The sequence below is a fragment of the Dermacentor silvarum genome, chromosome 7, assembly GCF_013339745.2.
Source record: "Dermacentor silvarum isolate Dsil-2018 chromosome 7, BIME_Dsil_1.4, whole genome shotgun sequence".
NCBI classification, from domain to species: Eukaryota; Metazoa; Arthropoda; class Arachnida; order Ixodida; family Ixodidae; genus Dermacentor; species Dermacentor silvarum.
Window position 1 is genome coordinate 14,442,050 of NC_051160.1, and position 19,952 is coordinate 14,462,001.

Below are 19,952 nucleotides of genomic sequence, written 5' to 3' on the forward strand. Positions count from 1 at the left end.
GTGAGGGCGGTGTCGGTGCGCACTGTCCTTACGCATGTCGTTGCCAAACGCCCGTAACCGTGTAGTATAGGATCCTTGTCCTCCGGGAGGTGGTGCTGCAGGCGTTGCGCCTTGATTTGTGCACGAGATGGGACCGCCGGGAAAGCGTTCGGCGTTCGGCAAACGCACCAAACGACTGAGAGCGTTGGCTAGCACGCGGGAAGTTCTTAAGGGTTTTGAATTCCGCCTTTTGAGGCGTACGTCTCTGGCCTATGGCACGGCCGCTGGATAAAAAAAAAAAGGTGCGGCCTGCCGCGTCGAGCGCGTTGCAATGGGAGCGAATGTGACAGCCGTAGTTGCATTGTCGGCCGCAATTAGCTGGGCCAAACGGCGCTAGTCATCGGCGATGGAAGGCGCCGTCGGCTGGCATGCACGACGGCGTTCCAAGCGCGTTCCTGACGCATTTGCTATGCCAACGCCTCCTAAAAAGACTTTTTAGGAGGCGTTGGCTATGCCGATGCTAAAGTCCCTAGATTTTCTGCTCTAAAGAAAGCAAAAAAATATCTAGGGACTTTAGCCGATGCCAGACAACAGCCCCTGATGTGTGGCGCCGCGGCTGATCACACCGTTTTCGATGCACGCGGCAGGCCGCACCTTTTTTTTTTTTTATCCAGCGGTCGTGCCTATGGTATAGATTACCGGGTTTTTGTGCTTGGAGGTAACATGACTGAATCTGGCCAGTGGACATTTATATTTCTGTACATTTATGTATTTAATTTGATATATTTACCGTGACAACGACGGCCAAAATTAGCCAGGAGTATCCATACAATTGCTATCGCAATAAATTTGTTTCAAGCCACACGAGGAGGTTTTGGTTGACAGGTGCCACCGGGTCCGCGTTGTGGCTTATTTTTCATCCTTTTCTATTTATTGCGAATAAGAAGGAAACCTAAACAATGATCTTGAAGATTACAGCACTTCGAGCTTACTATGCTCGCGTAGTTTATATCGCATGTCCACATCACTAGTGGTTGCTGCACTTCATGAGCCTTCATTCGCCTTGATTAATCGCTTTTTTTTCTTATCTAATATAGTGCTCTGCTGCATTAACAAGAGAGCATAAGTTTGATGCTTTATAAAACACTACAAACTAGAACTTACTTACCTGCACTCTTCTTCACAGAAGCTCTCAAGCATAAAAAAATTTGTTACTAGGCTTCTGTTTGGATATTCGTAAGCCAGGTACTCTTGACATTTCCCTGCAGTCACATTGTAAAAGTACGCTTCAAATGGATCGTCCTCCCCAAGGAAATAGTAGTAGTCAGTGGAGTTTTCTCCGTCCAGCTTATCTTGAGAGTCATTTCCTGAGCCATACGGAGTCTTCAATTTCGATGCAAGGTAACTTTTAATATCGGAATTATTGCAGGCGTTCACCGGATCTCCGACACATTGTTCATTACCTTGCCCTAATTTTAACAAGAAGGAAAGGTTACCAGTGCGACTTTACACGAAAATACCGCAAGCAAATTCAAAAGGTTCTGCGGCTTGAGTATGGCAGTAATGACCTCCGTCTAAGGTGTCAATCGACGTACCATCTCGCTCAGCATGAGCTACAACGCGCGATCGCGCGGCAACGCGGTCGTGCGTTGCTCGTGCATACTGAGCAGGATAGTACATATAAAGCACGAACATAGACTGGGCAAATTCCAGTTTCACGAATATGAACTCATCCAGGTAACTGCATTGGTCATCAAAATTCATTCTTATTATACAGCCGGAAATGTGATCACTTTCGATGGTTTTATTTTTTGTCGTTTTATGTGCAGAACCACTACTCGAAACATTATTGTTATGCATGACGCTCTAGCTGAAACGGTGACATTATGAGTGTAGAGTGAAGCAGTATTAATCAGAAAATATTTATGTGCAAATTCTAGCAAACGGCATGAGGAACGTTGGGGAAATGGGTAATTTTTAATTTTTTATTTCTTTATTTTGCTGAGAAAGCACCGAGAAGAAAAAAAATATGAAATATTCAGGACATGTGCCTTTTCCGAGTCTATCCATGTCTTTAAGTTAGACCGAGTTCAAATTATCACGCAGATTTTTCGCAGAATAAGGTTAGCTGGTATGATGCGTGTGCTATGGTAGAAAATCGTCGCTTCGTAAATATGAAGAAGGAATAAGTATTCGTTACTTATCGCGCAGAGTGTTGATTTGACTCATCGTAGAAAACTTGCTGTTCCTTTCGTTCTGCATTCCTTTACCATTTTACAGCGTAAGCTGTTATGGGCTCATTCTAATAGCCGTTTCAGGTCGCGATGAGGCCGCCGCCGGCGTCCGCCGCGTAACCGCTATCGCCGGAAACGCGAAAGAAGTACCCGTTTCCCGCTGGGATCGAACCTGCGCTCGCTGCGTGGGAGCCGGATGCTCTACCAGTGAGCCACGCAAGCGCTTGCTATCGCACCCCTAAGGCAAACGCAGGGGGATATGAATCGCGCCTCCACCAGTATGGTGGCGCCATCTAGATAAGATGCCTGGAAACGCAGCGTCCGGCAGGCGCAGACGACGATATGCGATTCAGCCGAGGCGCGCAATCAACGCGCTCCCGAGCTGCCGAGCCTCCGCCAGTATGGTGGCGACATCTAGTTAAGGTACCTGCCAACGCGGCGCGCCCGACATGTAAGTTGTAATTGTAAGGTTTGATCGGGCTCAGCAGACTGCTGTGCAGAGAGCATTACAAGCCGGAGCTCGCCGTCGACGCCGGGCGGACAGTTCAGATCATTCTCATCAAAACGAAGGGAACAGACTGCCTCGAATACCCTGTTTTGCGTGGTGCCCAAATCGGAGCTACTCTTGAGCCGCTCTACCAGCTTACGCTGTCACTGTGCTGCGTGTGCCGCGCAGGCCTGTGACTTTTTTTAAACAATTACTGTCAGGGCAAAGGACATCTACTAAGTTCGTCGTACTCGATAAAACATTCCTTGAATACAATCTATCCTCTGCTCATTCTCCTTGTACTAGCACCGGCAGTCAGTGCGCCGATCGCGTGACTCCGTCTGCTTGTAATGGTGAACGGCCTACGGGCTGATATGACACGTACCAAGTACAAACGCTTATTGGGCGCCAACCGTTGTTTTCGAAAATATGTGCCCTCATCTTGAATTGGTGGAATCATATTTTCTCTTATCGCCAGGAATAAAGACGACAAAACGTGGCGATGGCTGGCGTGCTAGAACAGCTGGAGCTTCGGCCGAAGTGCAACAGGCGTACTGCTTGCACGCACGCGTAAACAAACAGATACGACTGTCATGAGTGAGTGGACAGCGTCAAGGCACTGCGTTGGAGCGTCTGCTCCAAAGACCACCGAGTCGCCGACAAAGAAGACGATGTTGGCGGGCGGTGGCACGAGCGACCAGACGAGGGAGAAAGAGAATCGACCAATCAGTGGTCGACACGAAACCACAGGCTGTGGTACGAGGAACGAGGAGGGAGAAGAAGAGACTGGGACGCTCGAACTGGGACGCTCGAAGTGGGATCGCTCGGAGACAGGGGTGAAAAGATCGCTGGTGGTCGAGGTCGGTGTCGTCGGGGTCCAGACCCGAACCCGAGAGCCTCAACAGAACCAGCATGGCCTGGTTGTCCTCGGAGAGATACGCCGAGCGTAAGGCCCAGTTATTCCTGCGGCAGCTGCTGCTGCCGGCGTTCGTGTTCCTGCTGGCGTTCCTGCTCCTCTTGCTGTTCCTGCCGGCGTTCGTATTCCTGCTGGCGTTCCTGCTCCTCTTGCTGTTCCTGCTGGCGTGCCTGTTCCGGTTCATGTTGGCGTTCCTGTTCCTGCTGGCGTTCCGGTTCCTGGTGGCGTTCTGGTTGCTGTTCCTGAGCCGCCGTGCGGAGGAGCAGAGGTCACCTGGGGGTGACCAGAGGCCTGGAACGACGCTGGCGAGAGGCGCCAGGGCGAAGCCGCGAACCCGGGAACCGGTACGGGCGCCGCTCAGCTACAGCGGTCGGACTTGGTCGGTCTTCGACTCCGACAACCTTGGACTCGGACGTCCGGGTTGGCTCTCCCGTGCGTCCGCGTCCCTCGCATGCCACTGCCCGCCACGTCGCTACTGCCGTCAACGCAAGTGCTAGTGCACGCCGTCAACGCAAGTGCCCGAGTAACTAAAACTCGATGATTTTTGTTTCTTTGTTTTGATTGAGACTCTTCTCGCGTGGACTAACGGGGTTAATTGTACTTTTGGTTTTCATATACTTTATGTGTGCTGTTTAGCGTTCTTTTCTTTTCCTCCCTTTCCTTGCTTTGAATATTAAGTTTGTTTTGAAAAAAAAAATGGCTTTGTCTTTCCTGAACGGAGGCTCTGCCTCAGTGTAACAATTCACACCAGAAGAACCTGACATCAAAAAATTGGCGTCCGCTAGGACAGGACAAGACAAAGCCATTTCTTCCAGTTATCATTACCGTGTAGTCATCGAGATGAGTTTGTCAGAGCTTACGGCGTTGGGCGAGCGTATGGGTCTGCAGGGCGCGGAATTGCGAAAGTGGGTAGATGAAAAAGCCGACAGGGCGCAGGAGGAGGCTGCCAAAGCACGTGAGGAACGGCTCGCGGAGCGCGAGGCAACCAAACAGCGTTTAGAGCTTGAACAGAGGGCACTCGAGCTACGCCTTAAGTTAGCCGAGGCAGGTGGCACAGAATTGGCAACTCCTAGCCGCGAATCGGAAAGGAGTCGCTTAACTTTTGTGAACCCTCACAACTTAATTCCTGTGTTTAATGATAATCGAGACGACTTATACGCTTATCTAAAGAGATTTGAGCGTGTCACCAATGGGCAGGAATGGCCTAAAGAAAAATGGACCACGGCACTGAGTTTGTGTCTGGATGGGGAAGCGTTGAAGGTGTTTGGCCGCTTGTCGCCTGAGGTGTCGATGGACTATGACAAGGTCAAAATAGCATTGCTCCAGCGCTTTCGTTGTACTGCCGAAGGCTATCGAGAAAAATTTCGTCGGAGTAAGCCCTACGATAATGAGACTGCTAAGCAGTACGCTACTAGGCTTTTCAGTTTTTTCGACAGATGGGTAGAGATGAGTGTCCAGGTTAAATCTTTTGACGCGGTTCGGGACTTAATAGTCGCTGAACAGCTTTTGAATAACTGCCATAGTCGTCTTTCACTGTTTCTTCGTGAGCGGAACTGTCAGGACGGTTGAGAAAATCGCAGAAGCGGCTGACCACTTCATGGAAGCCCAGCGACAAAACAACTTGCTTGTTTTCCGGGAGAAACAAGATGAAAGCAAAGAAAAGGACGCTGGTCAAACTTTGAGGTTGAGCATAAAATGTTTTGTTTGTGGAAAATCAGGACACAAAGCATCAGATTGCCGCGTAAGGGTCAACCAGCCCTATTGCGGGTACTGTCGAAAAACGGGACATGACGCCCAGTCCTGCAAACGAAAAGGGGGCAATGCAAAACAAGCATCGGCTTGTCTTTCTTCACTGTCGAAGTTCAATGCAAGAAAGAAGAGCCTAAGTTTGACAGGGAAGACGCGACAGACGTGTCTCCAAATCAACCGACGGGACTCTACAACTTACCTGTTTTGCCAGGAGAAGTGTATGAAAAAACGGTGTCGGTACTACGCGACACGGGCAGCAACAGTCTCGTCGTACGCCGGTCTCTTGTCCCGGATCACGCGATGATCGGCACCAAGACAACGCTGCTGCTCGCTGATGGAAGTACCATTGAAGTGCCGGAAGCGAAGGTTCACATCTCTTCGCCATATTTTTCAGGTCTTGCCATCGTGAAATGTTTGAGAACCCCACTATACGACGTGATAGTCGGGAATGTTACAGGATCACGGGACCCGACAGATCCCGACCCAGCCTGGAAGCCTCCTAGCAGCACCAGTAACCTCCCTGGAAGTAGAAGGACGGACTGTGGAGGAAAAGCACAACCCAGTTATGGTGGGAGCGAAAGTTGCGACTGAGCAGCGCACGACCGTCTTGGACTTGCTTCAAGTATCCAGGCAGGTGTTCCAAAGGAACAAGAACAAGATGTGAGTTTAGACGTCGGCAGGAAGAAGATCGGCAAAACCGTTCCTGGCGCGGGATCAACGGCACAGTCGTTTTACATGGATAAAGGGATCTTGTATCGCGATTACGAGTTTTGTCCCGGAAATACGGTACAACAAGCTGTGGTCCCAAAGAAACTTCGTAGCCAAGTTTTGGGTACTCGCGCATGAAAATGCACTGTCCGGACATGGAGGAATTAAGAAGACCACGGAGAAAGTACTTGGTGCATTCTTCTGGCCCGGCGTCCAGGCAGATATCAAAAGATATGTTCGATCTTGCGACTCCTGCCAAAGGACGTTTCCCAAAGGGAAACTCGGCAAAGCTCCTCTCGGTCGTCTTGCCGCTCATCGATACACCATTATGGCGAGTGGCAGTGGACATCATAGGTCCTTTGTCACCAACTTCTAGTAAAGGCAATCGTTATATATTAACGTTGGTAGACTTTGCCACGAGGTACCCTGAAGCTGTACCGCTAGCGGCTATTGATTCAGCTACAGTAGCTGAAGGTTTGCTAGAAATGTTTTCTAGGATCGGGTTTCCACGAGAAATCCTATGCGATAAGGCGTCTTGTTTTACGTCGTCTTTAATGAAAGAAGTGAATGAACTGCTTGCTATTAAACACCTCAGCTCTACTCCTTACCATCCAATGTGCAACGGTTTGGTTGAACGGTTTAACGGCACTCTAAAGGGAATGCTGCGCAAGCTATGTCAAGAGCAACCGAAGATGTGGGACCGATACCTTGCGCCTCTTCTCTTCGCATACAGAGAAGTGCCGCAGACAAGTCTCGGGTTCTCACCCTTCGAACTGATATATGGTCATCAGGCAAGAGGGCCATTGAGCGTCCTGAAGGAGCTGTGGACTAAAGATGAACTCGATGAGGAAGCGAAGACCATTTACGGATATGTACTGGACCTAAGGGAACGATTGGAAAAAACGCTAAAACTAGCGCATGAAAACCTTGCCAAGGCACAATCATCACAAAAGAAATATTATGACAGAAAGAGTTGTCGCAGACAGCTGAAGGTTGGGGAGCGAGCATTGCTACTGCTCCCAACAGAACATAACAAATTGCTGATGCACTGGAAGGGACCCTTCGTCTTCACGGGAAAGAAAAATGACTTCAACTATTGGCTGGACCTTGGCAACAGCAGGAAGTTGTTTCACATCAATATGTTGAAACGCTACGAAGAACGCAAACCATTAGAGACAGTCCAAGCATCGACATTCATTGTGCTTAAAGAACAAACGGAGAATCCAATTCCTAGGTTTAAGACTAGAGAAGGACTCTGGATCGATCGAGAAGCATCGTTTGAAACTATTCAGAGCGCACTGGCTTCTACACCTAGCGTCAAGGCGCCGGACATCAATAAGGAATTCTTAGTCCGCTCCGACGCGCCCCACAAATGGATAGGAGGCGTTGTCATGCACAGAATACTCTTTCAAGGTAGAGCACATAAAAGGTTCTGAGAATGTATGGAATGGAAAACGTTATTGGAGGTTCTGAGAATGTAGGCGCAGATTTTTTAGTAGACTACAAGCGTAACTGGTCTACCCTTTTTACTGTGTGTGTTTATTGTGCATGTGTCGCTTTGCCACTTATTGTACATGTGGCGCTATACCCCTCACTCTGTACCGCGTTTTTTTTTATGAAAAACAACTTATCGCGGGGGGGGGACTCTTTGTCATGAGTGAGTGGACAGAGTCAAGGCACTGCGTTGGAGCGTCTGCTCCAAAGACACCGAGTCGCCGACAAAGAAGACGATGTTGGCGGGGAACGAGGAGGGAGAAGAAGAGACTGGGACGCTCGAACTGGGACGCTCGAAGTGGGATCGCTCTGAGACAAGGGTGAAAAGATCGCTGGTGTCGAGGTCGGTGTCGTCGGGGTCCAGACCCGAACCCGAGAGCCTCAACAGGAACCAGCATGGCCCCGGTTGTCCCTGGAGAGATACGCCTAGCGTAAGGCCCAGTTATTCCTGCGGCAGCTGCTGCTGCCAGCGTTCGTGTTCCTGCTGGCGTTCCTGCTCCTCTTGCTGTTCCTGCCGGCGTTCGTGTTCCTGCTGGCGTTCCTGCTCCTCTTGCTGTTCCTGCTGGCGTGCCTGTTTCCGGTTCATGTTGGCGTTCCTGTTCCTGCTGGCGTTCCGGTTCCTGGTGGCGTTCTGGTTGCTGTTCCTGAGCCGCCGTGCGGAGAGCAGAGGTCACCTGGGGGTGACCAGAGGCCTGGAACGACGCTGGCGAGAGGCGCCAGGGCGAAGCCGCGAACCCGGGACCCGGTACGGGCGCCGCTCAGCTACAGCGGTCGGACTTGGTCGGTCTTTCGACTTCGACAACCTTGGACTCGGACGTCCGGGTTGGCTCTCCCGTGCGTCCGCGTCCCTCGCATGCCACTGCCCGCCACGTCGCTACTGCCGTCAACGCAAGTGCTAGTGCACGCCGTCAACGCAAGTGCCCGAGTAACTAAGACTCGGATGATTTTTGTTTCTTTGTTTTGATTGAGACTCTTCTCGCGTGGACTAACGGGGTTAATTGTACTTTTGGTTTTCATATACTTTCTGTGTGCTGTTTAGCGTCTTTTATTGCGATAGCAAATTATATGGACACTCAAAAGCAGATTTCTGCCGTCGGCGTCGCCGTCGCCGTCGGCGTCGCCGTCGCCGTCGCCGTCGCCGTGAGGTTCCGTATGGACGTCATTTGGAGATGAAATCGTCGCCGCGCGCCGAACGCTGTATGTGCGAGTGAAAGGGCGCGAGGGCGCGTCTTTCACGGGGAGTGAACGCACGGCGGAGAACAAACGCGCGTTCTGCGCCGTGCTCGCTTAAGGGGCTGCAGAAGTAGGCGTCTCTTTTCTCCTTTTACAATCACCATATATGTAGAGCCAACGGCGCCTTCTTCGGACCGCGCGAGAGCCGTGGGGGAGGGGGAGGGAAGGGAGGCGACGTTAGCTGCGGCACCAAGTGCCTATTTATATCAGAGGCTCCCAGCAACAGTCACCAACGCCGCACGCATTTTGAGCTAACGCGCGCAAACGCCGATTGGCGTCGACAACAGTTCTGCGGTGTTGTTGCTACCAAAGCGCCTCACCTTACTTCGTATGACATTGCTGTGTTGCTTCGCATTCATTGCTTCGCCCTTAGGGCGAAACTGTGACATTTTTCTTTTCCTCCTTTCCTTGCTTTGATATAGTGTGTTTTGAAAAAAAATGGCTTTGTCTTTCCTGAACGGAGGCTCTGCCTCAGTGTAACAATTCACACCAGAAGAACCTGACATCACAACGACTGCTAGGTACACAAATTTCAGGACTGAGCCAACTGGCTATCATGAATTATTCAATTGTGCGACCAAGCAAGCATTACAGAATCTGTGCTGCTGTACTTCTCTTCGAGCGCCAGTATATCAACACAGCGATCACCCGCAGTTTTTTAAAGAAAGGCGCTTTTAACAGCTACCGCAGGTACTGCATTTGTGATACGGCCAAGTTTTGTGTATATTTTGCATAAATAGTAGAGGAAGAAGCCGAGATACGAAATAAAGCGTCGCGAAGACAAAATAAACGGCCTTACGACATGTCATAAAGTCCAGCAGGAATGAATGTTTTACGTGAAGCAGTGGTAGCATCTCTGCCTCAAGCGCAGAAGTTCTGGGTTCGATTATCAATGCATATATATATTTTTTTTTATTTGGAGTAGAAGAAACATTATAAGTAGACCATTTCAATGGGCAAGACAATATGTTTTACCTTTGCTGCTGCTGATTATGTATTGCGTTGTCTCTTGCATATCGATGACATAGACAACAATGGGAGCTTTCTTAAGCTTCGTCTCGTGCATCGGCCTAGGAGAGATTAGAATACAAAGAGGGTGTCTCTACGCTCCATTACTAAACAAGCCCATCCCCGTAGTGGGTATGCGCATCATATAGGAAGCAAGCAAGCAAGCTGGTTTTTCTTTCTTAAACGTGTCATCGCCTCCTATTTTCGCTGCACCGTGATACTGGTGGAGGCGCGGGGTACGACTACCCAATGCTCTGGACCCTTCTGGGAGCCCTTGATCCAGCCCGGGCACAATGTCGCCCATTGCAACGTCGTTTCAGTCGTCGGTTGCAAGGCCTCGCACCAAAGCTCACCCGCTGCAGGAACCTTCGTCCAGATGTTACCCATCGCCGTCCCATGGCCGATGCCAGCCCGGCACAAAATCCCGAAGTACCCGTTCGTCCAGCCCGGCACTGGGAACCATTCTTCATCCACGGATTCAGGATCGCTCTCGTGGGGGTGCCTTTAAAAACGTCGAAGATAGGCTTGACGAGTTTGAGCGCGCCGCCAAGATCAATGAGTGGAATTCCAAACAAAAGCTCACGCTCTCACCAACGTCTGTTTTGCTCTTAGAAACCGAGAAGCCAGTCTATCGATGTGGAGTCCCTTCCGTCAGCAGCTTCTAGACACCGTTGCGAGTGTCGACCGACGGGACCGTGCCCAGCAGCTAATTGAGTTACGAGTTCAGAAACCCGACGAAACCGTCGCAATGTTCGCCAAAGACAAGGCCCTTCTGTGTCGTAGAGCATACCCTAACATCACGGATGATAAGAAGTTACGTTACCTCATGCACGGCGTAAAAGAGCAGTTGTTCTCCGGATTGGTGCACAATCACCAAATACCGTTGCGGATTTTATCAAGGAAGCTACGGTTATTGAGCGCGCACTCATCAACGATGCAGGCAGTACGCTCGCTTGTCCAGCAGCAATCCGGTCAACGCCGCCGACTGTCGCTCTCTGCGCGATTGGTAGGGGGATTGTTCGCGAAAAAAATTCGAAGCTCGCGACCCCGACAATAGAACCGCCAGTGGCGTCTGTCGCCGAAATCATACGTGACGAAATCAGGCAAGCGTTCTTGTCTCCCAACCTTAATCCCGAGCCACATCCCCATGAACTACGCCGCCGCTGTCCACCGTTTATCACCTGTTATGGCGATACCGCCATACCGCTAGCTGTCGACCGCCGCACCTTAGTCACCTCAGGATGAGCCTCCGTGACGTCCGCAGTTTCGAAAAAACGGACATATGGTGCACTGTGGATCGGCGCCGACTCTTTTTCAACTGTGGTGGTGACAGCCACATTTCCCGCCATTGCTGGCACCATGAGGCACCGTTTCACCCTCTTCGCCGATGGTTTGATGGTCGACGTGCCACCAATGACTATACTCGCTTCGCCGCGAAGCTCCTTTTGAAGGGCCGCCAGCAACCCGCTCTTACTTTGACGATCGCCGAACCAATGACGAAGAGTCGCTGCTGAACCACCAGACCGACATAGGTCATTGGTCGCGCTCTCCGTCTCCTACACATTCGTGTGCACCAATACGCCGCACTTTCACTGACTTCAGGGGAAATAGGGCACCTAGCCCACGCCGGGGAAACTAAAGGTGGCGACTTCGAGGGGTAAAGTTGCAAGCCGGCATGACGATAAAAAGCCCCCGTTACTTCCGCCGCAGGACGCTATGAAACCGACGAGCCGTAAGACCGACGGCTGCAAGTGACGGGCAGCAAGTGACCGCTCTGGTCGACACCGGTGCGACTTGTCCATAATAAGAGAAGACCTCGCCGTTCATCTGAAGAAAGTAAGGACGCCGTGGACAGGGCCCCACATAAGAACTGCAGGCGGCCAGTTACTGATGTCTTCCGGACGATGTATGGCGACAGTCAACATAGGAGGTGCATCGTTCGTCACCACTTTCGTCATTCGCGTCGCGTGCTGTAAAGACTTTATCTTGGGAATGGACTTTCTGAGGGTGTATGGCGCGGTCATCAACATCCCAGACGGTGTGGTAACATTTTACCATAACCCTGCTCCAGTTCATTGCTTGAAACCACCTCGCAACTCATTAGGCCAGAGTGATTACTACGTTATCATCCTGCCTGGATCGTGCACCCTTGTTTCTGTAGCATGCGACGCGCCGTTCGACGCGGAAGGCGTTGCAGACCAAATATTGCTCTTATTGACTCACGGTATTTCAGTCGCACGAGATATTGTCGGCGTCGTTCATGGGCACGTGGATTTGTTACTGACAAATTTCAGTACGCAGCGCCGGCACCTTCCAAAGGACACGGCTGTAGCCTATTTCAACGGTGTTGCACATGCTCAAGGCTGCTTTTCACTGCTCGGGGAAGCATCTACACAAGATCCGGCTCCTGTTCTTGATGTCAGCACTATCTTGCCGCAGGAAGAGCGACAAAAATTTCTCGCGTTACTAGCCAAGCTCCAGGACTACTTTGCGTCAACATCAGGAGTCGGTCGCATGTCCTTAACTAAGGACCGAATAATCAGACCAATTCACCAGAACCCTTATCGTGTATCTGTAAAGGAACGTGAGCGATACATGAGCAAGTTATTAGAATGCTCGAAGACGACGTAATTCAACCGTCAAAGAGCCCCTGGGCATCGCCTGTATAGCTTTAGTCAAGAAGGACGGTAGCCTGCGTTTGCATGTCGACGATGGTTACAAAGGTTAAATCAGGTTACAAAGAAAGATGAGTACCCGCTCCCATGTATAGATGATTCCTTCGACTGGCTCCGACGCTCTCGTTACTTCTCCTCAATGGAACTGAAATGTGGATATTAGCAAATCGAGGTGGACTTTACAGACCGTGAGAAAACCGCTTTTGTCACGTCAGATGGATGATACGAATTTAAAGCTTTGCCCTTTTGTTTGTGCTCTGCTCCTGCTACTCTCCAAAGGCTCATGGATACTGTGCTTTCGGGGCTGAAGTGGAAAACCTGCTTGGTCTATCTTGACGACGTCATTGTGTTTTCTTCAACATTTGACGAGCACCTACAACGACTCAAAGCGGTTCTGCAAGCCATCCGGTCGACGGGCCTCTTGCTGACGCCAGAAAAATGCCACTTTTGCTTTGAAGAACTGCTGTTTCTTCGTCACGTCGTCAGTCATGCTGGTGTTCGTCCTGGTCCTGAAAAAGAACTGCCGCCGTCGCACAGTTCCCCATACCGTCCGATAAGAAAGTTTTCAGGCGCTTTCTAGGCCTCTATGCGTATTGTCGCCGGTTTATAGCAGATTTTCTACGAATTGCGTCGCCATTAACTCGCCTCACTAGAGACGACGTGGCATTTGTGTGGGGCAAAGCACAGAAAACTGCATATAATGAGTTGCGACAACTCCTGGAAACGCCCGCAGTACTTGGCCACCTAAACGAAACAGCCCCTACGACACTTCACACTGATTCCAGCAATGTTGGTTTGGAAGCTTGCCTTGTGCAGTTGTAGCATGACGTTGAAAGGGTTATTGCCTATTCAAGCAGAACGCTGTCGTGCACAGCAGCCAATTACAGGCCGGAATGGCTCTGTTGGGTCCGCTTCCTGCGTCTAGTGCAGGAAACCGCTATGTTATTGTCGCGACCGATTATCTTACTCGCTACGCCGAAACAAAGGCGCTGCAGCAAGGCACAGCAGCATAGGTGTCACGCTTTTTCATAGAGAATGTTGTGCTGAGACATGGTGCACCAACTGTTGTATTATAGACAGAGGAACCGCATTTACGGCAGCGCTTTTCGATATTATCCTGATGCGCAGTGGAACTACTCACCGCAAGACGACAGCCTACCATCCACAAACCAACGGACTCCCAGAGCAGCTAAACAAAACTCTTGAAGACATGCTGTCAATGTATGTGGATGTAGACCACAAAAATTGGAACGAGATCCTGCCTTATATACGTTTGCTTACAACACCGCTAAGCAAGAAACAACACGCATGACTCCGTTCCGCCTCGTTCACGGACGAGAAGTGAGAACAATTTTGGATGCCATGCTCCCACATGAATACGATGGCGCTGACACGAATGCAGATACGTTTTCGCGACGCGCCAAATAAGCTAGACAGCCCGCACGCGTGCGGACCTGCCAGGAGCACGAGTATACGACGCAGGCCACTCCAACACTCGCCATAGACCAAGAACTACAAAACCGGCGGCAGAGTGTGGATGTGGACGCACATCCGAAGACAGGGACAATCCTAAAAGCTGTTAAGGCGATCCTTCGAACCATATCGAGTACTACGATGCCTAAGTGACGTCACCTATGAGGTCGTCCCAGAGAGCCCCTATTGCACGAGGTGCCGCCAGCATCGGTCTGAAGTTGTGCACGTGGTACGCATGAAACCGCACATACTTTCCACCAGTACTTTCCACCAGTGATCTCCTCCAGCATCGGGGCGATCCTTCTCTTGAGAGGGAGGCAAATGCCACGTCTCTTCCATATCGACGACAAAGACAAGGATGGGAGCTTCGTAAGCTTTGTCTAGTGCGTTGGCCTAGGAGAGATTAGAAGACAAAGAGGATGTCTCTAGGCTACATTACTTAACAAGCTGGTTTTGTAATACGTGTCTTCGTCTCCTATTATCGTTGCACGTGATAATATACACGCGCAGCAAAATATATTGTCTCCTCACTTTCTCTTAAACTGCAGGAAGCAATTATCACTATGGCACTATGGTATTCGTACTAAATATTGAATTACCGATTTCGAATTTTATGCTTCTATATTGCAGTGTTAAATAAACAAATGAATCAAGCAAATACGATTGCTATACGTTTCTTTACACAAAAGTAAGAACAGAGCCAACCATCTTTCTTTAAAGAAGCTTTCTTTAAACGAAAATAATAACAGAGCCTACCAACTTTCTTTAACCTTTCTTTAAACAAACTTTCTTCAAACGAACGTACGAACGGAGCTTACCAACTTGCTTTAAACTTTCTTTTAACAAAATTTCTTCAAAGCAAAGTAAATATAGAGCCTAGCAAGATTAGAACATGGCAACGCGGTTCAACCAAGTTTGTCGAGCGATAACCCGGTTTTGCTTGCTTTGGGAAAGGATACAGAAGCTGCTCGGCGCCGTCAGCAGCTACGGCATCTACAATTGCACCACAAGACAACACACAGACGCTGCTCGGCGCAGCTGCAGCAGCGAACGAATTGACCTTGATGCTGCGTCTCGCTTGAACACGAACTTAGCGGTCGAAAGCACATAGGATTACGACTGTACCAGCACTCGGCGCACTTCCACCAAAGGTAGTTGGTTCGAGTGCCTGAATTAACTCCACCTTAATTACCACGATGACGACGAGACCCGCGCACCATCGAAATTGTTGCATGAGCGTCGCTTGCTTGACCCGCGCACCATCAGAATTGTTTTGCGAGCGTTCCGCCGGTAGTGGCCTGGCTAAGTTCAGTTTGACCTTGGCTGAACGTGAAGGTCAGATTTACGGAACCAGGCGTTTTCTGGGTTTGTACCGGGGGGGGGGGGGGGGGGGGAGTATTCTGTAAGAGTCCACCTAGTGGACTGTCCATTTCGGCGGCCGCTTGATTGTTGCAGCTGCACGAAACGAGAAGGAGACGGCTGGAGGAACCTGTTTCCTCCTCACTCGTGCAGCTACAGCCAAGCAGCGACAGCCGAAATGGACAGTCCACAAGGGGGATTCTTAAATAATATCCCCCCCCCCCTTCCCTGCAGTAGTAGAGCTATCGCTCTAAAATATCTGGAAGGCTTGAGGCGGATAGTGTAGTGCATGTGTTAAGGTAACTGTTTAGCTTGTTCAGTAGAGTAATCACGAGATGAATGAACTGGTCAGAATAATTTGTGCGATGAGGTATGATGTGCAATTTTTTGGCATCCGAGTACGGGCGTTGAGAGGACGCTCTGTTAACTGTGAGAGGCATAAAAAATGCTTAATCAGACTGTTTAAGAATAAACCATTTTCTGGTGCTTTAGCGGCTGTGACTCATGGTTTCTTTCGAGTATGTATTTGGAGCTGAAATAGCCTCTCCTCCTTACGAGGCGTTTCTTTTTTAGCGTTGAATAGACTCCGACTATGAACCTCCCATGAATGTACCTATACTGGCTCCGCTAATAAATAAAGTAAGATGATCCACGCACTCTTCCTGTTATCACCTGAGAGAAATAATCAGAATGCATTTCGGGATTCTCTGAATGATTATCTTCTAAACACGATCATGCTGAGTGGCCTCAAGTTTTTCCGGGAAGCGCCATACATGTGAGACATCGGCGATGGTCACACGAAGATTTGTACTTTTGTATTCATTCACAGTTCTCTTAATGACCAATAGTCAAGGGTAATGCACGTTGCACAGTTCGAGTGCACGTTGCACAAATCGAGTGCAAGTGCAGTCTATCAGCTATACATACGTCGATCACTCAGCTTTGGTGAAGACCGGATGTGTAAGCTCTAGAACATCTGCTCAGATCATCAGTTGTTAATGCCTACTGCTTTGAAAACCACAATGAACCATTTTGGTGGACGTTTTGCATTCCTACGAATATGTAACATTTTATTGTCTTTGTGCTAAAAGGAGAGTTCGGAAAAATAGGCGTGGCTTTGCTATCGCAACACCAATCAGGCGCGGATCCAGGGGGGATTGTCCGGATGTCCTGACCCCCCCCCCCCTCAGATTTCTGCATCGCCCCCTCGCTGACAGGGAGATGACCCTGTCACAAAAAAAAAAAAAAAAATATATGGCCACCAGCATTCTTCAAAAGTATTTTCGCGAGCACCAGTGGTATCAGCCATGTAGAAGTTAAGCTAGCCGCCCACAAGCTTAGTTGTATTCCGTAGGAGTGTGGTGTCGTGAAGTTGCCGTAGTTATTTTTTCTCATGAACACCTTGGACCTCCTGGCGCCTGCCGTGCCTTACTCGTCCCGTCGGTGGCGTCGAATGAACGAGGGGGACGTCCCTTTTGCCAAACCACGCCGAGGTCCGCTCGAGTGCCTTCGCGCCTGATTAACTTAGTTTCCCCTTGGGGTGTCAACGGTTGCCTCATTGGCTGTCATCGGTTCCGCAACCAACTGCTTAATGAAGAGATCTCTTGCTGAAGTGTTCATATATAAATAATAACAACTAACAGCTAAACTAAGAATTACGCATAGGCAACTTTTTTAAACTGTAGCACTCATTGTGATCACAGTTACACGTTGACAATATCCAGTACGAGCACAGTACCGTTCGTACGCTACAAGTTTTTCATTGTAACATTCGCAGTTTTATTGTCGTACACTTAAGCATAGGAGGCTCAAGCCCACCGGATCCGTTTATCTGAGTGGGCGTTCTCGCGGAGCGGGGCGAAGCCTCGAGCCGCGGCTGCGAAGTGGGGGAGCGTGACGTCAGCGGCCAACGCCAGCGCGCGGGCCTAGGATGGTGTCGCGTGGTTAGAGAAACAGGAGCAGATGCGCGCCTTGTATAATAGGATGACGTCGCGTGGGAAACAAAACATGAAGACGCTGGCTCGCGCTCTCGCCTACTAGGCCACATCGTTATTCTTGTAGGTGGCGTCGTGAGTCTTCATACGCGGTGATTCACATATCGTAAACAACCAGCGTAGTGGTTGCTGCGTTGGAGCGGACCGTTACGCCCGTATTCAAGAACGTTCCTCTAGTCAACACACCACCACGACTCAAGAGAGAAGATGGCACCGCCATCCCTCCACAGAAGTGCATGGTCACTGAGCTTCATGATCATTCACGGGAATTCATGAGAATTGTCGCGTCTTTATTCTCGATTATTCTGCGCAGTACGACAATTGAAATTTGGAGTCTGATATCTCGGAGCACTGGACACGCTAGAATAATTCTTCCGACTGATACTGTGTAGAAACTCGACTGTCTCTAAGTTTTCAATACAAACATACCACTTACTGCAGTCAACAAAAATAATTGTTCAATTTTAGTTAATTGGGCTGCTCACAGCGATAATTATCATCTCACTTTGTGCCCCCCTAGCCACATAACTTATTTGCACAGGTGGTCTTCGCGTGCCTCCCAGTGCCTAACTTTAAGAAAACCTATAAAGCTTAGTTTTGAACACCCTGTATTATCAGGCGCAGCCGCCAAGCACATGGCTGTATTGGGTAACGTCCTTTTCCTATAAGCTCGGAGAAACCGATACCTGGCTTCGCTACAGGTCTTCTTCCTCTTTCTGGGGTTTTACGTGCCAAAACCAGTTCTGATTATGAGGCACGCCGTAGTGGAAGGCTCCGGATTAATTTTGACCACCTGGGGTTCTTTAACCTGCACTACAACGCAAGAACACGGGCCTTTTCATTTCGCCTCCATCGAAATCCGGCCGCCGCGGCCGGTATTTGATCCCGCGATCTCGTGCTCAACGCCTGAGTTGACTGAGCCACCACGGAGGGCTACAGGTGTTGCTTTAGCCGTATAAACGCGGGTTTATCGTGAGCAGAAAACGGTGCAGTTCGGTAAATGAGAAAGGCTACTATCATCATCATCATTGACAGAAGCTGACCCCCCCCCCCCCCCTCAGAAAAAACCTGGATCCGCCCCTGACACCAATGACTAGCGGAGCTGAGGAGAAGCCTCAGCAAAGTTGTGCAAAGCTGGGCGAAGAAGAGCGAAGGCACAGTGGTTCGGTTCTGGGGGGTCGTTTGAAGGTGGATTATCTCTCGGAGGAACTCGTGTTGCTCTTTGTTGGTAATTCGAATCTTGTCGTTGAACCTGCCCGTGCCCATGATGTCCTGTCGTTTCTTGACTAGTGCACAAGGTCCAACTTCGGTCAACGCCCTGTTTAATTCGGGATCTCCAACCAGATCTGCGTCTTGATCGATGTCGATTCGCACTGCACTGCTATCTTCACTCACGTTAGTCACGTCGTCATCCTTCTGTCTATCTAGTTTTCTTGGCAAGCTCGTACATCTCGTCACACTTGTCGGTGAACTCGTAGGCGTTGCCGTCAAGAACTTTCAACTGCTTCACTACGGAATAGAACTAAGAGGCGCGAGAAGGGGCCCGCCGATGTGAAAGCGCGCCTGTTACTATCAGCGCTGACGTCATTATTAATGTCCTACCACGTGCGCTCGGCGCTGCTGTGCATTGGCACCGCTCCCGCTCAACTCCGCCCTGCCACCTGTGCCGCCTGTCCTCCCCCACTCACCTCCCTCCTCTGGCCTCACCACAAGGCAGCCCACCCCGGACGGCCACCCACACCGGCCCCACGGAAGCAACGAAGCCAGCCGCCAGCCACCCCGGGAGCGAGCCCACCACAGCCCAGCATCACTGGCAATGCCTGGCCGGACCCTCGGGACCAGATCATTGCCAGCCTGCAGCTCGCCTGAGGCATCGGGGAGATGCTGCCTGCCGCGAGCCCCCTCCGAGCCATCTGCCTGAGCAGGGCAGTCCCGACCACAGTCAACCAGCATGGCTGATCCCTCACCAGCCACAGCTGGGAAATGCCGTCGCCGCCCGAGTGTTCTCCAATGGAACACCAACTCACTGCGGCGGCGGCATGCAGAGCTGTGCGCGCACCTCCTGCGGTGTGATTTCGACGTCCTCGCACTGCAGGAGGTGTACACTGTGGCCGAGGACCTGCGGCTGCCGGGATACACGGGCTACTCTGGCGCCACCACCTGCTCGACGCAGAGCTGCACGGACGCTCCCTGCCTGCAGGGTGCCCACAAGAAGGGGAAGCCGAGGACTGCCACTACGTCCGCAGCAGTGACCACTCGGTGACCCCAGTCTCGGACGTCGTAGGCGGCGCCATGGAGTGCTGTGCTGTCACGGTACGCCTTGACAGACAGGACACGACTGTGGCGAGCGTCTACGTTCGTCCTGGACAACAGTGGGACCCCTCCAGCCTGGTGCGGCTTGCAGCACGCCTCGGCGGACATGCAGTCCTGTGCGGTGACTTCAACGCCCCACCAAACCGACTGGGGCAGCCGCAGGTGCACCCGCCGAGGCAGGGACCTCTGCAACGCCATCAGCCGAGCAGGCCTGGTGGTACTCAACAAAGGAGACCCCAGTAAGTCCGCCGTGGGGGTGAGCAAGCCATCGACCTCTCCCTCACCACCGAGCAGCGCTCCTATGACTGGGCTACAACTCCGACACTTGGG